This window comes from Coccinella septempunctata, chromosome 7 (genome assembly GCF_907165205.1).
Source record: "Coccinella septempunctata chromosome 7, icCocSept1.1, whole genome shotgun sequence".
NCBI classification, from domain to species: domain Eukaryota; kingdom Metazoa; phylum Arthropoda; class Insecta; order Coleoptera; family Coccinellidae; genus Coccinella; species Coccinella septempunctata.
Window position 1 is genome coordinate 18,424,524 of NC_058195.1, and position 12,903 is coordinate 18,437,426.

Consider the following 12,903-nt stretch of genomic DNA (forward strand, 5'->3'; position numbering starts at 1 on the left):
TTCCGCTGTTCCACGTAAAAAACAACATAGTATTGATAATTGACGTTGACAGAGGACACTCGAACCCACCCGAATAATTTCTATGTTCCCCGAGTACATCTTGAGTTGCGGAACACTAATTACGTATAGAGCGTAAACACATTCAGAATTTATTAATTCAGTGGTAGCTCTGGCTCTTCATCAAGTCAAAAACTAATTGAACCAATGATATGAATAACAACGAGAATTCATTTTCTAGTGGAATAATTGATATTCGGCACGGGAGATGAATTTGAATTACCAATTTGATTCGAACTGGAATTTTGATTAGTAAACTGAAATACGAAATATCGAATCTCAAGCCTGCTTCACTGTTACATTATGAAAGGGCTCGGTAAATATTTATCTACGTGATATCACATACACATACCTCGGCTCATGTTGCCATCCTATAACCCTTTGTAAATCTGAACCATCGAACCATCTCCACTCACAAAATTGAAACGAAATAATCCCAGCCGTTCAATTTTTTCTAATTAAGCAATTAAGTGTCATGAGAGCATATTTTGTGCTTGTGTAATATGCCAACCTACGCCTCTCCATATAGAGAGGATCAGTAGAGCATTACTGAAATTTTATTCAAGTGCAAAAAGTTTTCTCCCGAATATCCACTTCACTTTTTGAGCAGTGATACAAATTTTGACACATTTTGAGAAGTGCTAACTTTCCAATTTTCCACAAGAAGCGGGAGAACTTTCAAACAAAAATGCCCCATTTTCGGGTCATAAATAAAATTAGTGTTCAATTCTCACTTCCTTGTCGAATCGACTTCCTTGGCTAGTCTCCGGCCCGTGTTTTTTCTCCCCCGATATCTCCCTCGTTATGGGAGAATATATGGGGCGGAAAGTGACAAGCGTATCTGAAAGGCGCAGTCGAGCCATAAATTATCATCGGTAGGCCGAATTTATTTTCATTTTACGCCGAGCCCTCGCACTGCGGAGACAACTTGAGCGAAACTTCCTAGGCTTAACAGGTCATTTGAATCTGCGGAGAGGGACGTTCGAATTGATTCTGACGTTTTAATTCATCTCCAGGTGGTAGGAAGGCTCAAAGTAAAGATGATGGACGTCAATCGTTTAGGGGGAGACTGGAAGGAATCTTCTTGTAGAAGGGCTCAGTTGGCTGGGATGAAATTTGTTCCGTCTCGTATAATATATTTACCATGTCAATTCGTGAGCTTCTGCGAAAGTGAGGTGAAAATAGAGAGATATGGGTGAAGCGTATACAGCCGACGTACGCTTGCTTATAACGTTATGCGGTAATGGAAAGTCTTGCGCTATCTGTCTCAGATTTTAGTCGTATGGAAGATACGAATTTACGTTATTAACGTAAGCAACAGGTGATCGGTAAATTTCAAAGTTTGTTGTCGAAGTAGGTTTCTAATGCTTTTTGGGTTGATTTTATGCAGTTTTTGTGGACTATGTGCATTTATATGGATGCATATTCACAAGAATTTTTGTTTGTGGAGTTTGATTAAACTGTATTATAAATACCTCTTCATAGTGATGCTTTCATAATTCAAAAATTTATAAGTGGCCTCTATAGTCACCACAAAAAATGGAATTGCTTTTGGAATTTAATATTGGAGCTTCATCATATCTTCTGGAGGATGTGTAGAGATAACGTAGAATGATTTGTGTACTGTCTCACGGCCATAAGCCAATGTCCAATCTAGATGTTTCTACTTTTATGAGTCTTAATAAAAAAAGCTCAAATAGAACCCTTTTATTTCCTATTGAAAAAAAGCTGCATAATTCATAATCATCAATATGAGATTGAAATAGGTACTCAGAATTAAACACTATATGGAAATTTCTATTTTTATTTGACTCTTCCTTTCATGTGACCCATTAATTCAAGATATACACATTCACCTTTGGTTATTAGATTATTTTCGAGAAACTTATTTCGTCTCTTCTACTACTATCCTCTTTTAATAATAATAATCCGAATCAATTCTACTCAATGTCAATTTACAGGCCCCTATTTCAACACATAACCTATTTCTCTCCAAACAAAGAGCAAAATAGAACTGCGCAAGGCAAGAAAACAACGTTAATTACGAGATGGAGTAACGTTAATAGAGATATATGGAAGCATCCTTAACGTCATGCGGTAATAACGTCAAGCGCTAATAACGTTACGACGCATGCGTATTTCCATTTTCAGAATAGCGGGCGGTATTAACGTTACCGCATTCCGTAATTAGAGAGTTGAAGTGCAGCCATGAACGTAAACGTTAACGTTATAATTGACATCTACGCATGCTCATTCGTCCGTTTTTAACGTTAACGTTAGCGTCAGCTTTACGGCCTACGTAAACTAGCGGTCTCCCACGTATACCTTAAACATCGACGTACGTTAACCGAACGTTAAACGAGTAGCACCGATGACTTGCGAATGGCCGAATTTTGATTGTTAAATGCAATTCTCGATAACCTCAAACTGTCATTGCTTACATTTCCTGTGTATTTTCTCATAATGACCGAAAATTATAGGAAATCAGCAGTGATTTGAAAGTTATCAAAAGGATTAAGTTAAATTACTGTGTTATCAGATTACATTCAGTACATAAGGAAATGGCTGAAACTACACTGCAATTCTGATGTTTCTAACACTTGAGCATTTCATTGATAATAAAATACTTGCAAGCTGAAAATTCTCTTTATTAGGCATACAAATCATTAAAACATCAATATTCCAAATGTTATTCCAGCTGTCGGAGCTCAATATTAGATAAAAGAGAGTTCACGCGGAACGAAAGCAAAATCAAATTGATAGGTTATGTTTAACGTCTGACGTTTCATGATGGCAGCACTTCAACTCAAATTTCATCACAACACGTAAACGTTATATCTGACGTTATTTCTCACGTTAACGTTTACGTTCAGGCTAACGTATTGTGCACACTTCAACTCTCTATTTACGGGTGGATAACGTTGAACGTTATCGTAATTTACGTTGTTTTCTTGCCTTGCGCATTACTATTTTTCCGTTTGTTTTGACAGGAGTAGGTTATGTTATGAAAAAGGGGCCTCTTAATCGACATTGAATCGAATTTTTTATAAGAACAGAAGAGACCGAGTTCCTCAAGAATAATCTAATAACCAAAGGTAAAAGTGTATATCTTCAATTAATGGGTCACATGAAAGGAAGAGTCGAATGAAAATAGAAATTTTCATCCTAGTGTTGAGTACCTATTTCAATCCCATATTGTTGATTATGAACTATGTAACTTGTTTTCAATAGGAAATAAAAGGGTTCAATTCGAGATTTTTTTATTAAGACTCATAAAAGTAGAAACATCTAGATTGGATATATGGCTTATAGGTTAATGGCAGCAAAGCAGTACACAAATAATTCTACGTTATCTCTACATATCCTCCAGATGATATTCCAATTTTTTCTTAGTAACTATAGTGGCCACTTAAAGGTTCATCATATTTTAAAATCATGAAAGCATCACTGTGAACAGGTATTTTTCAATACAGTTTAATCCACCCCCACAAACAAAAATTCCTGTAGATATACATCCATATAAACGCACGTTATTCACAAAAACAGCATAAAATCAACCCAAAATGCATAACCTAATAACCTATCGACAACAAACTTTGACATTTACCGATCATCTGTTGCTTACGCTAATAACGTAAATTCGTATCTTCCATACGACTAAAATCTGAGCCAGATAGCGCAAGACGTTATTCCATTACCGCATGACGTTATTAACGTACGTTCGGGTTATACGCTTCTTCCATATCTCTCTAATAACGCCCGTCATTCTGAAAATACGCATGCGTCGTAACGTTAATAACGTTTGACGTTATTACCGCATGACGTTACAGATTTTTCGATATCTCTCTAATAAGAACCATAGAATGGGAGAGGTAAGAAGGTCCTCGAAGCGGCCGATTGCAATGAATACAAACAGTCAGCCAAGTTCCTATCAAATCATGCCTATTTAGGCATTTCATTTAGGGCTATCATTCTAAAATGTTAAGTTCAACAGTTTTGGATGGTTCTGCATAGTAGTTAGAATTTGAGCTAATTTTTCATGAGGAACCAAACGTAATGCATTTTCCAATAGCTGAATAGCCAGACAAACCTATGCAGAAATGTTTTGTTTATTGTTTTCGTACAACAAAATTCAGATCCATCAAATTTTATATGAGAAGTCATAAAGAAATACCACAATAACATAAAATATCCTGAAATTGTAATGTTAGACAAGCAGCGAATAAACATGCGTGAATAAGACAATAGGACAAACATTTCAATATATTAGATCTGCGAAGTATTCCTCAAGGCTATAATAGGCTTTCTGAACCAGCTTTCCCTCCAGTAAATTTTTCTGCTGCTCATAGATTTATACTCATCTGACAACAACACTATATATTTTTATTGCAAGGTTATTCACAATGAGTTGTGTTAATCGTTGAAATTGTTCTTTACTAAATTCTCCTTGTGGGTATGGACAAAAGTGGCGCAGGATATTGCCTACATATTACTACTACATTATTATGTAGAGAGAGGTCAGAGTAAGAATATTTTCTTGCCTGAACAATGGCTTGCAGCTTTCTGTTTTCTTAGCACCGTATAATATTCGGATGGCATATTTCTGTTTAGTAAAGACGCTGTTAATGCCGTTCGTGCTACTCCAGGACAATATGCAGGTCATCCAGGCCTTTCAGAAAACTTTCTTGTTTTGTATCTTAAGGCTATTAGTTTCGGAGATACGGGGTGAGACATGAACATTGGCCTAAATTTCCGATAGCAATAACTCTGGCCTCTAAGGTCCGATTGCGATCAAATTTCATGGTTTTGTTCGCTTCAGAAAGCTCTTTCAAATGGCTCATGATAAATCAATATTTTCAGGCAGTGCTCGAAATATCATGGGTTTTCGTTCAAGCCCCAAAATCTATATTTTTTACATCCCCCATTAAAATTTAGTTATTGCCATGAAAAACAACAGTGATATATTCTTAGTAATTCAATTTTCACTTTGCATGGCACATTGGTCACAAGGGAATAGGAACCGGACAAATTCATGTTTTATGTAATTTTGGCAGAATGCTGTCCTGTGTTTTTGTGATAATATTTATTGTCTCTTTCCGAGCTTTTAAATTATTTCAAATTCTGTTCAACTGTTCTTCATTAGCCTCAACACCCACTGAGTGTTCGTAAAAAAGTGACTTTAGCCATGGAGCTAAAGTAAATTGAATAAAATTCAAATTGATTGCTCCTGTTAACCATTTTTCAAGTATGTAAGGCCCAATAACTGATTTTGACAGATATAATAGGAAGCATAGAACATATTTTCTTGAATTCAATTAACACAAATATTCAATCTTTGAAAAAAGCTATATTGAGCACGTTTTGTGTTTCTAGGCGAATTTAATCACGTATTACATTTTTTTTTATTTTATATTATTTTATTATGGTTGAATTTATAAGATGTATAAGAACCCACTCCCTAGGTTTGAGGGTCAGTGGAAGTGCACAAGATCAAATCAGCCTCAAATGATTTAATTCTACGAAGAGAAATTTTTTCAATTCTAATTTGTACCTTCTTGTATTATTGGGTAGCATGTTTGAGGCCAAAATAAAAAAGAGATCTTTGAGATATATCTCTCCTAAAAAAGTAGTTTGATGGAATGATTTGCGGGGCAGACCCGCAGACCTTGTTTTCTTAGATGTTGTACAAGAAAATTTATTAGCATTGAAAAACATTATAGACAAATTATTAGACAATGGTCCACATACAGTTATCTGAAATAAAAAAATTCAGTCTCCTTATAGAGCGCTCCTGTGGAAAACAATCTGCCTTTTTTATACATCATTTTTGATGGAGTAGTTTCCAGATGATCGATTATATTATTATACGCACCACCCCACGCCACAATACAATATCTCAAAATTGATTCTGCAAGTGCACTGTAAAGTAATTTTGGGCAACTAATTGGATAGGAAATATGTATTTATTGCGGGGTTTGAGAATGGGACTAACGGTAGATGCTAACTTAGAAATTCTTTCTAAGATATTAGTTTATCAATTTTAACTATTGGATGCAGAAAATATATATTCTATTCATGCAAGGATGATTGACATCTCTGGTGACTATGTAAAATCGAATTTACGTTGGTTATAGCCCATTAGTTGAGATTTTATGTTGTGGAATTTGGGTTGGTATTGTAAATAAATAGTGATGTATAGACCTATTATACTAAGAGGCCTGTCGCAGACATGCAACTTTTCAGTTTCGCGATAGTTGCGCAACAGTTTGATGGCAAGCGGTTCGACTGCGCACACATACGCAATCGTTTAGTTTGTGTCGAGGCTGAAACCAAAGAGGATTCACTCTATCATTTTGGCCGGTTGCGTTTCAATGCCCTTGAATGTTCCCTCGTTTAGTGGAGGGACGAAAACGAAAGCAGATGTTCGTTCTGTTCGCAAGTCCCAATCTGATTGGTCGCCCAGATTTTCGTTTGACTGTAGTGAATCTGAGCGCAGTACTGCTGGCGCTTGGTACTCTTTGCTGAAACTATTCGATCGCAAAACTTTTCAGTTGCATATCTGCGCGGCCCCATACAAATGCATTGTACTCACTTCAAACTAAAAATTGCATGTCTTCAGCAGGCCATAATCCATGCACGTTCTTAATTTAGGCCCGGTACTTTCACCTTCGAATAAATTTTATTCAACGAATAATGACATACCGACATTCGATCTATGACAAATAAACTCTTCAAGTTCAGTTTCAATGACAGATTTATTCGATGAATAACACTATCTGAAAGTGAAAAGACTGCATTTTTACTAATCTTACGAATAAGACTTAATAAATGCGAATTAATTTATTTATTCGCACGTGAAAGTACCGGGCCTTAATCGTACAAATTGAAATAATTTTATCAATTTCGGATGCTGATTAATATGCTCTCAATTTGAATATTTATTCTTTTCAAATATTATTTTAGGTTATATTTAAATATTCTAGTTATGTGATTGAAACTTCAGAAATAATAGTGGATCTTTTGTGACCAGACATTAAGCTGCGTGGGGACTTTCAAGGCCTACTGGGATATCAATCATTCTTGAATGGACTATACTACTATACTTATTTGTGAGCGAGTTTAATTTTTGTGAAGCGTAAACATCAATATTATTGCAATAATATTTTTTGGCATCCGATAGTTGAATGAGCTTTGTTGGTTGGAACGAAAGGACTTCAAAAATAAGTTGTTTTTTTCGTTTTCGTCATTGTAACATTTTTGTATAGCTTTTTCGCCCAATACTGGACTTAACAGTCGAAATAAATGGGAATCTTTATTTTCGATATCAATCTGGACCACTTTTTCAGAATCCGGTGGTCTATCGACAATTTTCCCAACCAACTGGCTCTTGCAATATCGGCAATATATATCAGCTGATATATATTATTACCTTCAAATGAAAAACAACAAGGAAGCTTTGCTTCACTGTATAACTTCTGACTGGTGCTATCAGACCATTCTTTCTTTGAAAGAACTAGTGGACTTCTAGTACCTAGTCGTTTATACTTTCAAGTGAACTTAAACATCATTAAATTTTACACCTAAATGGTACTCTTGGTGAAATTCGATACTGTGAACCGTTTTGGAATATTTTGATTAAAAATTTATGAAGTAATAACTGATGCTGGTATAAAGTAATGGTCGGTAATGGTGAAGTTATTTATTATTATCATTATGAATTATAGTATGCATTATGTGAATCAAAATGTGAATCAAAATGTTTTTGCACCATCGATAAAACGAATACATGTTAAAAAATTGGGATGTAGGGCTCAACAGACTTATACCTAATTTTTTTTTCTTCAACGCCCTTCAACTTGAATACGGATGGTGTTACGAAAATTTTTCACTGAAAAAACCCCAATTATTTTTCAGTTTTCTACCTATCCTATAGTCTATCCAAATCCGAGAGGCCAGCGTAAACAAACTGACTAACGCGTGATCTTATTTGAGGTACTCCTCTTATTGGTCAAAGCTTCAGGAACGCCATGTTTGCAGGTGGGAGTAATGCAGAACCGCATTATGTTTGATTCATTGATTGTATGCGAATTGTTGTGCAGAATTGCAGAGGTCATTCATTGCTTTTTCTTTAGTAAATTGGTTTATAGTTGTAGCAAGTTATTCAAGTTACAAGCATTTAAGATAATGTCAAGTACTGATACTGCTGAGGAATCGCGTGTTGACTTAAGTCCTCCAAAAAAGAGACGTCTCAAACGACACTTCAGTGCCGAGATAAAAGAAATGATTTTGAATACTTATAAAATTGAGATAATTCAAAATGCTGGAATGTGTTTAAAGGACGTAGAACTCCAAGTTGCTGAGAGACTTGGCATAAATTCCGGTGTTCTATCACAGCCGGCAACAAATCAAAATCGGACCACCAAATGGGAGTCCTTATCAGATTTCGATTAAAATGTAATACGGCGAAAAGTTCACGAGTTTTTCTTCAGAAATGAACACCCGACTATAGAGAAAGTATTAAAAATAGTTAATGAAGACTCGAACTTGCCAAATTTTGAGAAGAGTACCTTCCCTATAATATTGAGAAAACTTAATTTCAAATATGGACGTCACCAACGCAACAGTTTTTGATTGGACCGTGACGACATTAAATGTTGGAGAAGAAACTATCTCACGAAAATTAGGGCCTTCCGTGATGAAAACAGGAAGATTTACTACTTGGATGAAACTTGGGTATATGCCGGTCATACTAAATCAAAAGTGTGGACCGATGAAACAGTTACGTCTTCTCGGCAAGCGTTACTTGCTGGACTATCTACTGGATTCAAAAATCCGTCTGGTAAGGTCTTGAATTTTGAGTTTAACCCTCGTTTAACTCGCGGTTTCATAAAGCTTGATCAGAGAATCAACGATCGATTGACGGATGAAAGTCAATTAGTTTTCAGTCGATAAGTTGGTCATAAGCATTCTGAATATCATTCTTGCACCAAATAATTATCTATACACGCCCATTTAATGACTCAACTGCTACTCCTCCAAATATATTCGGAAATATGAAAGTTTTAATGATTTCCTTCGGGAAATCAAATGCCAAATCGTTGATCGAGCAATCAAAGTTTTGTGAAACTTGATGTAAGTACCTTTTTGGTGGAAAACAATTTCAACATTCTTTTTCAAATGAAGTGAATATATTTTTCCAGGCAAAGGGCAAAGAATTATAGTGTGTCGTATTGGCAGTGACACTGGTTTTTTAACTGGAGGACTCTGGACTTTTCAATCCAAAAAAACTGGTGACTACCATGAAGAAATGGATGGTCAGTCCTTCGAAAAGTGGTTCGAGGGTATACTTCCTAAATTGGAGGAAAATTCTATAGTAGTTTTAGATAATGCTCCTTACCATTCAAGGAAAATGGAAAAAATTCCTAATTCACAATTCAGAAAAAGTGATATCCAACAATGGTTGAGGGAGAAAAATATTGATTTCACCCCTGACCTCATAAAAGCGCAATTGTTGCAGATAGTCAGGCAGAACAAAGAAAACTTTGAAAAATACATCGTGGATGAAACTGCAAAGGCCCAAAATATTACTGTACTTAGATTACCGCCCTACCACTACGAACTGAACCCTATTGAGTTGATTTGTGCCGATGTCAAGAATTTTGTGGCAGATAAAAACACCACATTTAAAATGACTGACGTCCAAAATCTTTTTCAAGAGGCTCTCTCACGGGTTACTTCCGAAAGATGGAAACATGTGCGTGGAACATGTCAAACAAAAAGTTGAGGTAGACATGTGGAAACTGGATAATATTATGGATGATATAACACCAGTCATCGTCAACTTAGAAGAAAGTTCTGCATCTTCTGACGACACTACGGGCTAGTCACTTTTACAAAAAAATATTGTTACACAATTATATACATAGTATGTATTAAAGTGGGAACTTTAGATTAATTGTTCATTACTGAGACTCGTAGATGAGCATACATATTTTTCACCGGAACGGGTACACTCAAAAAGTTTTAAAATATAACGCTCTCGGAATTAAATTTATTAGTACACCTCTGCGTTATCACATTCTTGGCGCGTGATCACTGCATGCTGCAATGTTTACGCTGGCCTCTTGGATTTGGATATACTATAGAGACGGGGTCACTTTTTGTGAAACAACCTGTATATTTGATCAGTTTTCGAAATTTAATTCACTGTTGTCAGTCAGACTCATCAGGAAGCTGAGTCGAGTCAAATGGACTGACAGGAGACTGGTCTATATCAAATGTCGGCTCTTTGAAGAAAAAATTATTGAATCCAAATCAATTTACAGAGTTAAATAGTACAGATTTGTTTTTAAAGAGCAATCTTAAATCCCTTGTTTTCACTTGTGATTTCTTTATGTTATCTGTTGAGGTAATATCACACTAGCAGGGCACTTTTATTTGCCTATAGCTCAATAGGTGAAAAAAAAAACAGAATGGTGAGCTACTAGTATATTACACCAGCAGCGTACTTTGAATTACACATATCCCGGTAACGCTAACTGGTAGAGAAAAACGAATTGCACATTTGGAAAGACGAGACGAGAGCAAAACGCAGATGTCCCACAAGCTAGGGTAAGAAAAATTTTTATTTTCTCCTTCAAAAACTGGTAAAGTATAAATGAGCAAAACGAACGGACTGATGAGCAAAACGGAGCAAAACGAGGGCTTTCGATCGAAAACAATTTTTTTTCGAAATTTCGTAAAGTATAAATGAGCAAAACGGACGGACTGGTGAGCAAAATGAGAGCTTTCGAATGATACCAATATTGGAAAGATCCGTTGAGGTGCCCTACTGGTGTAATAAAGGGTTTTCCAATAAGAGGTGTTATTTTGATATTCAAAGAAAAATGCCATTTTTCGAGATAAATGATTGGATATTTATTTCATAATAAAGAGGAAAGTATGCCGTTAATAATGAAAAACAACATCAGCCAAATGGCCACCACAACTACGCTTACAGGACCATATCCTTCTCATGAAATTTTTCATAACCAAATCGCAAAGTGGCTGCCTTATGTCCTCGATAGCCTCATGAATTTCATCTTTGAGGTCTTGAATCAACGCTGGGCTGTTGGCGTAGACCTTATCTTTAACGTGGCCCCAAAGGAAGAAGTCGCAAGGTGTTAAATCACAAGATCTCGGTGGCCAATTGTGATCACCTCTTCGAGAGATAACACGGTCCGGAAACTTTTCCCGTAAAAGATCAATGGTTTCGTTGCTTGTGTGGCACGTAGCGCCGTCTTGTTGAAAGTAAACGTTGTCCAGATCAGTACCATTCAACTCCGGCCATAAAAATTCTTTAATCATCTCTCGATAGCGCAATCCATTCACGGTAACTGTTGATCCAACCTCATTTTCGAAAAAGTAAGGTCCAATGATCCTGCCGGACCATAAACCGCACCAAACAGTCACACGTTGAGGATGGAGAGGCTTCTCAACAATAACTCTTGAGTTTTCCGAGCCCCAGATGCGACAATTTTGCTTGTTGACGTAGCCACCGAGGTGGAAATGGGCCTCATCAGTCAAGATGATTTTTTGATGGAATTCCGGGGATCATTTTCATGCATTTCAAGGACCCAATCAGCAAAAACACGACGTTGTTGATGATCGGCCGGCTTGAGTTCTTGTGTAATCTGAACTTTATAAGCCTTAAGACTCAAGTCTTTATGCGGTGTAATGACGTTTGTGGAATGCCCAATTCCAAAGAACGACGAGGAATGGACAAACCTGGATTTTATTCAACACTTTGGGCTACAGCAACAATATTCTCAGTTGTTCTTGAGCGACGTGCACGGGTTTTATTCTTCACATCACTAACTTTTCCCAACAGCTCGAATTTTTCCACCAATTTCTGTATTGCGGTCCGACAAGGTGCTTCACGACGTCCCAAAAATGCTCTAGTTTTGCGAACTGTGACTGCAAATTTTTCACCATTTTTGTAGTGAATTTTAATAATTTCAATGCGTTGTTGAAGTGTATATCGTTCCATTTTTAGTAATGGCGTTGTTTCTACTTGTCAAATATCAAAAAATAACAGCTTCAAAAGTGACAGCTACCGAAATAGCGGGCTATTCAAAATAACACCTCTTATTGGAAAACCCTTTATTACAACAGCAGGGCACTTTGAATTGTCTATAGCTCATTGTGTATATAGGTGAGCAAAATAAACTGAGTGGTGAGCAAAACGGAGCAAAATGAGAGCAAAACGTGGGCATAAAAATCGTAAAAATTCTTTGAGGTGCCCTGCTAGTGTAATGCCGTTGTACTTCTGTATCTTTCCCAAGAAAAATCCGAGTAAATAGTTGCGTCTACATTTTTACGATCAATTTTCGATAGGAATCGAGTTCAAGTGAGGAAGTTGTCATTTTAGTATATTGAATTGAAGTATGCATTTTGCTAGCCTGCCTGTAGATTTGAATAACATGAATCTACAACTAAGCCAGTTTGACAGCAGCGTTGTTCCGTGTTCGATATTCAAACTTTGGAATCGCCCAACCACTATATCCACATAAAAGGCACACAGTTGTCGTATCGGGTTAATTCTATGCACCTGTCGTATGAACACAAGGTTATTATTACGACGTAGAGACATGAAGTTCGCAAAGAGATCCCTGATCCATATACGTGAAACGACACCCTTCGCATTCCCAGTTTCGACTTCGACGTATACGAAGAGGATTATGTAGCGAGATACAACGACATTACTTCGACATGTCTGGGGAGGGGGATGGAGGATAGAGCTATATGGAATTATACACAGCTAACCTGTTCGGGAGCGAAACTCCAGGTAATGGAATCCTTTGAGAG

At 36.6% G+C, this 12,903-nt stretch overlaps 1 protein-coding gene across 1 annotated transcript in view; it reads right to left on the bottom strand.

Annotated features, from left to right (window-relative positions):
• Positions 1-12,903, bottom strand: part of LOC123316249 (probable G-protein coupled receptor 158) — a 396,465-nt gene that overhangs the window by 24,068 nt on the left and 359,494 nt on the right. The window lies entirely within an intron of this gene.